The sequence below is a fragment of the Benincasa hispida genome, chromosome 8 (genome assembly GCF_027475165.1).
Source record: "Benincasa hispida cultivar pf3 chromosome 8, pf3_genome.v1.1, whole genome shotgun sequence".
Taxonomy (NCBI): Eukaryota; Viridiplantae; Streptophyta; class Magnoliopsida; order Cucurbitales; family Cucurbitaceae; genus Benincasa; species Benincasa hispida.
The window spans coordinates 50,098,727-50,105,703 of record NC_143485.1 but is presented as its reverse complement, the minus strand read 5'-3'; the positions used below and the strand labels follow the sequence as shown (position 1 = coordinate 50,105,703).

General features: G+C 34.7%; 1 pseudogene; it reads right to left on the bottom strand.

Moving 5' to 3' along the window:
- Positions 1-493: 493 nt before the first annotated feature.
- Positions 494-4,269, bottom strand: LOC150034655 (uncharacterized; annotated as a pseudogene).
- Positions 4,270-6,977: the final 2,708 nt, after the last annotated feature.

Below are 6,977 nucleotides of genomic sequence, written 5' to 3'. Positions count from 1 at the left end.
CCTTGCAAACACTCACAAAGAAAGCTACTTAGATCGAACTTAGAATCTATGATGGTCACTCTTAGATCCTAAGACAACTCACTCTAGAATTAGTTTGATCAAGACTAATTCAATGAATTGATTTAAATATCAAATTTAAAGCAAGATTTGAAAGAAATAGACAACACCAAAGGGTTGAATAAGCACAAGCTTTTTACTATTAATAATTTGAGTTTTGAAGAAAATTACAAGCCATTTTATAGGCCAAATGGTCGTGGATGCAAGAAACTCAAAAGTCATTCAAATACAATTAATTGCAAATTGTAGAAAATAACACCTAGAAACTTGAAACTTAATTGTATACTAAATTATAAGTCCAAATGTAAAACTAGGAATGTAGAAAGTCTTCCAATTGCCTTAAATATCTCCTCTAGAAGGTGGCAAAGTAGATATGCACGTTTGACAAGGTTTGACATCACATTTCCCCATGTAGTGCACACTTGACACATTTTCTTCACAAAATCTGCACATTTTTTTTGACAACCATATCATCTTCCAAATTATAGGACTTTTCCCATACTATCTTCATGTCATTCTCTTCTTGACTCATTGAATTAACATTATATAAAACTTTGGTCTCAAAATTATTTGTCGTTTCTTGTGAATTTGCTAGTTTTTGAAGATGTAGTGTGAATGCCTCTTGAATCTTCTTTGCCTTGCTTCTTGTAATTGATCCTTTAGGTACATGCAATGGTTCAATGGTTGAAGTCATATCATCCCCCCTTTCTTTAAAAGGATTTGTCCTCAAATCAAGGTCTTCATTCCCTACATCAAAAGGAGTCAGATCAGCCACATTGAAAGTAGAACTTACGTTGTACTCACCTCGAAGATCCAATTTGTAGGCATTATCATTGATTCGCTCTATCACTTGAAATGGACCATCTCCTCTTGGTTGAAGTTTAGACATCCTTTGATCTAGAAACCTTTCCTTTCGTAGATGTACCCAAACCCAATCACCAGGTTTAAAAATCATTTTCTTTCTCCCTTGGTTCTTGCTATTGACAAGCTTTTGATTCTTCTTTTCAATCCTTTCTTTGACTTCTTTATGCAAATTTTTTACGTATTCTGCTCTTGAAACAGCTGCATCACTAGTAAACATATTAGGTGGCAAGGGTGAAAAATCTAACGGAGTTAATGGATTAAAGCCATACACAACCTCAAAAGGTGAACAATGAGTGGTGTTATGTATTGCTCTATTGTAAGCAAACTCTACAAAAGGTAGAGTATCCTTCCAAGACTTGAGGTTTTTAGAAATTAATGACCTAAGCAAAGTTCCCAATGTTTTATTAACCACCTCAGTTTGCCCATCGGTTTGTGGGTGACAAGTTGTTGAAAAAAAAAGCTTAGTTCCCAACTTACCCCACAAAACTTTCCAAAAATGGCTTAAAAATTTTGCATCTCTATCACTAACAATGGTCTTAGGAATTCCATGCAATCAAACTACTTCCCTAAAGAAAAGATTAGCTATGTTAGTAGCATCATCTGTTTTATTACATGGTATGAAATGTGTCATTTTACTAAACCTATCAACTACCACAAAAATGCTATCATGATGTCTCCTAGTCTTTGGTAGTCCTAAAACAAAATCCATGCTAATGTCAACCCAAGGTTCACTAGAAACATCTAAAGGTGTGTAAAGACCATGTGGTTGTGTCTTAGACTTAGCCTCCTTACATTTGAAACATTGTTTGCACACTTTATTCACATCCTTTCTCATTTTCAACCAATAAAAATGTTCAGGCAACATGTTATATGTTTTAAATTCCCCAAAATGCCCCATTAATCCTCCCCCATGAGCTTCCTTCACAAGCAACTCTCGAATGGAACACTTAGGAATACAAAGTTTTCCTTTCCTAAAAAGCATTTCATCAAACACAATATAATCATGCACGTTTTTCCCTTCTAAACATTGAATATACACATCATGAAATTCAGATGTCTCTACTTTGTACAAATCAATCATGTGTTTAAAACCAAGAATTTTTGCACTAAGGGAAGAAAACAATGCATACCTTCTTGGTAATGCATCAGCCACCACATTATCCTTACCTTTCTTATAATGAATGACATATGAAAATGTCTCAATGAACTCTACCCATTTAGCATGCCACTTATTCAACTTTGTTTGGCTTTTGAGGTGCTTCAAGCTTTCATGATCCGTGTGGATGACAAACTCTTTTGGCCACAAGTAATGTTGCCAAACTTGCAAAGCCCTTACAAGTGCAATAATTCCTTATCATATGTGGGGTAGCTAAGTTGTACTCCATTTAACTTCTTACTAAAGAACATGATTGGCCTCTTTTCTTGCATTAAAACAGCTTCAATCCTTATCCTACTTGCATCACATTCAATTTCAAAAGATTGGTCAAAATTAGGTAAAGCAAGGCAAGGTGCATTAGTCAATTTATCTTTCAATTCATTGAATGCATTTTCTTGCTTTTCTTTCCATTCAAATTTCAATTTTTTTTTAATAAGTTCATTCCATGGTGAGGCTATGTTACTGAAATCCTTAATAAACCTTCTATAAAAACTAGCCAAACCCTGAAAAGATCTCACCTCGGTTGCATTGGTGGGTGCTGGCCACTCTCGAATAGCCTTGACCTTTTCTTCATCAACTTTTACTCCATCCTTTCCAACAATGAATCCTAAGAAATTGACTTAGTCTAGACAAAAGCTACACTTTTTGAAATTGGCATAAAGCTTTTCTTCTCTAAGTTTAAGCAAAATTGTCTTGACATGCAACATGTGTTCATTCAAATTTTTAGAGTAAACAAGAATATCATCAAAGTATACCACAACAAATTTTCCAATGTATTCTCTCAAAACATGATTCATTAGCCTCATAAAAGTACTTGGTGCATTGGTAAGACCAAATGGCATAACAAGCCACTCATAAAGACCAAATTTTGTTTTGAAAGCCGTTTTCCACTCATCTCCCACATGCATTCGAATTTGATGGTAACCACTTTTAAGATCAATTTTTGAAAACAATTTTGCACCATGTAATTCATCTAGCATGTCGTCCAATCTAGGAATAGGATGTCGATACTTTACCGTTATTTTGTTGATGGCTCGACAATCAACACACGTCCTCCATGTTCCATCTTTCTTGGGCACTAAAATGACTGGAATCGAACAAGGACTCATGCTTTCTCGAACATAACCTTTATCCATGAGTTCTTCCACTTGCCTTTGAATTTCTTTAGCCTCGATTGGATTGGTCCTGTATGCCGCCATATTTGGAAGCGTTGCCCCGGGTATGAAGTCAATTTTGTGCTCAATTCCTCTTAAAGGAGGTAGACCCGTAGGTGCATCTTCATGTGGAAACATGTCATTAAATTCTTGCAAAAGAGATTTAAAAGCACTAGGCAAACCATCATTAGAGTTAGGTTTAGTTATTAAATACATTCCTTTGCACATAAGTACAAAGTTTGGTGCTTCGAATGAAAACATATTCCTCTCTTCCCCCTTTCTCATAACCAAACTCACACTCTTTCTTTTTTCCTCAAAATCACTCTTTTTTCTCTCTTGGTTTTCACTCACCTTTTGCCCCTCACTTTTTTCTTTTTTCTTTTCGCTCTTCTCCTTTAACTTACTTTCTTCTCTCCTCTTTTGATCCTCAAATTCTTTTCTTTTCTTTTCTAATTTCACTTGATCGTATTGTACTTCATATGGAGATAATGGAAGCAAAGTAAACTTCTTCCCATTCAAAGTAAATGTGTACTTGTTCAACAGACCATCACATGTGTCTTCTCTATCATATTGCCAAGGTCGACCCAATAACATATCAACCGCATGCATAGGTACTACATCGCAAAGAACCTCATCCTTATATCTTCCCAAAGTAAAAGAAATAAGAACTTGGGAGTTTACCTTCAATTCTCCTTTGTTTGTTAACCATTGAAGTTTATATGGTTTTGGATGTAGACGAGTAGTGAGCTAGAGTCTTTTTACAAGAAAACTACTTATTACATTTATGCAACTTCCACTATTAATCACCAAGCTACATGGGGTTCCTTCAATCAAGCACCTTGTGTGAAATAAGTTCTCCCTTTGATTTTCAACTTTCTCCTCCTTGATTTGCACATTAAGTACTCTTCTTGCAACTAAGGATATGGAGTTACCTTCTTTAATGTACTCATCAACAAAGGCTTCGGATTCTTTCTCAAGGCTGCCACCTTGTTCATCACATTCATCTTCTGAATCAATAATTCTATTTCTTATGATCATGACTTTTTATTGACACAATCTTTGCTCATGTGCCCAAATCCTTTGCACTTCTAACATTGAATGAAACTAGATTTCTCTCTTTCCTCCTTTGAAGCTTCATTCTTTTTAGTATAGGTGCTACCGGCTTCCACTCTTTTAGGAGCCACAAACTTTCCTTTTGCTTCACCCCTATTCACAAAACCATCCATGTTCCAAACATTAGAATTTGAAAAGGTATTAGCTTTAGAATTATACCTTTTGGAATGTTCCTTTTCTTCTCTCAATTGTTCTTCAATTTTGATTGCATAATGATACATATCTTCCAAGTATAGTTGAGGATATCTATCAACAATATGAGCAATTTCTTGATTTAAACCTTCGAGGAATCTAGACATGGTGTCTTCTTCTTCTTGAATATTTGCTCTTTCTATCAAAGTTTCCATTTCTTGATAATATTCAGCTATACTTTTTGTTCCCTGCCTCAAAACTTGCAATTTAGCTCTCAGATATCTTTCATAATGTTTTGGAACATACCTCTTTCTCATGGCTTCTTTAAGTTCTTCCCAAGTTTCAATGGGATCCTCCTCTTTCCTCATTCTCTCGGATTTGAGATGTTGATACCAGTTTCCCGCATGGTTAGTGAATTCGGCAATGGTAAGTCTCATCTTCTTATTCTAATTGAATGTGTTGCAATTAAACACATGTTCTATCTTCCTTTCCCATTCCAAGTATGCATCCGCATCCGACGTTCCACAAAATGGTGGAATTTTGAACTTGACTCCACTATCTCTATCTTCATGGATTCTTTCTCCTCGTCTAGGGTGCATATTATTTCTTCCTCTTCCTCTCACGTTTCCTCTTCATCCAATTTGTCTTTCTTGTTCAACTAAGTCAATTACTCTCTCATCTTCTTGTAAGACTCTTTATTGTTGTGCACTTCTTTCTTGCCTATCTTCCCTCATCATTTCCATCATGCCTTGAATGGCTTGAAGAATAGCCATATTAGCATATTGTACTTATGGTACTCCTTCACCCTGTGACATTTTAAAGTTAGTAATAAAAGGACCTCACCACACTTCTCACCAATTTCACTCAAGAACACTCGTGTTTATCACTCAAGGGTAGGCTTTTGGTACTAGGTCAAAGATGTAAGGGTTGGCTTATATTTTTGCTGCAATCTCACTAAAAGTTTGATAAAAGAACCAATTCAAAATGATCAACTCTCACAAACTAAGACTAGAGTAACTAAACTTAGGCTAAAAATAAAACAAATCTGGATTTTTTTTCCTTAAATGAATGACAAGAAACTTTCATATGTTTTGGATATTTGATTTCTTTTCTTCTTTTTTTTTTACTACTGTTTTCTTTTCTTTTTTTTTGCTAATGTTTTTTTTTTTTGCTGACTTTTTTTTCTTTAAGATCCAAGCTGATTTGAAGGAGTTTTGAAGACAAGTTGTAGTATGTCTTGTTATAAGATGTAAGTAATTGCTATGGAAAAAAAAAGTGAAATAAAATAAATTGAAACAAAGTAAAGATAACACCTCTAAAGTCGGCCAAGAACGATGAACAAATGCTCTGATACCAAATGATAAGCGCCCGCGATGCTTGTTGGATGCAAAGCTAGAGGTCCTTCTAGGATCCTTGCAAACACTCACAAAGAAAGCTACTTAGATCGAACTTAGAATCTATGATGGTCACTCTTAGATCCTAAGACAACTCATTCCATAATTAGTTTGATCAAGACTAATCCAATGAATTGATTTAAATATCAAATCTAAAGCAAGATTTGAAAGAAATAGACAACACCAAAGGGTTGAATAAGCACAAGCTTTTTACTATTGATAATTTGAGTTTTAAAGAACATTACAAACCATTTTATAGGCCAAATAGTCAAGGATGCAAGAAACTCAAAAGCCATTCAAATACAATTAATTGCAAATTGTAGAAAATAACACCTAGAAACTTGAAACTTAATTGTATACTAAATTATAAGTCCAAATGCAAAACTAGGAATGTAGAAACTCTTCCAATTACCTTAAATATCTCCTCTAGAAGGTGGCAAATTAGATATGCACGTTTGACAAGGTTTGACATCACATTTCCCCATGCAGTGCACACTTGACAACATTTTCTTCACAAAATCTGCACATTTTTTTTTGACAACCATATCATCTTCCAAATTATAGGACTTTTCCCATACTATCTTCATGTCATTCTCTTCTTGACCCATTGAATTAACATTATATAAAACTTTGGTCTCAAAATTATTTGTCGGTTCTTGTGAATTTGCTAGTTTTTGAAGATGTAGTATGAATGCCTCTTGAATCTTCTTTGCCTTGTTTCTTGTAATTAGTCCTTTAGGTACATGCAATGGTTCAATGGTTAAAGTCATATCTCCGAATGTATAAGCTCCAAGGTTTCCTTGGCTCTATAACCTTTTCCAATAAAAGGTCGTTTGGTCATTTTTCCTTCAAGGCAAGATTCACATACTGGCAAAGAGTTTTCTTCTAAACCATTTAGAAGTCCACATTTCACCAACTTCTCAATCCTATTGAGATTAATGTGACCTAACTTTAGATGCCAAAGATAGGCATTTTCCTTAGGAGAAACCCTTGGTCTTTTTGCAATTGTTGCAATTTTGAACATTTTAATATTAAGCAAGGATTTTATGACTAATGACCTTAGTACATATAAGTTATTTTCCATTGACCCCAAACCAATCTCCATAC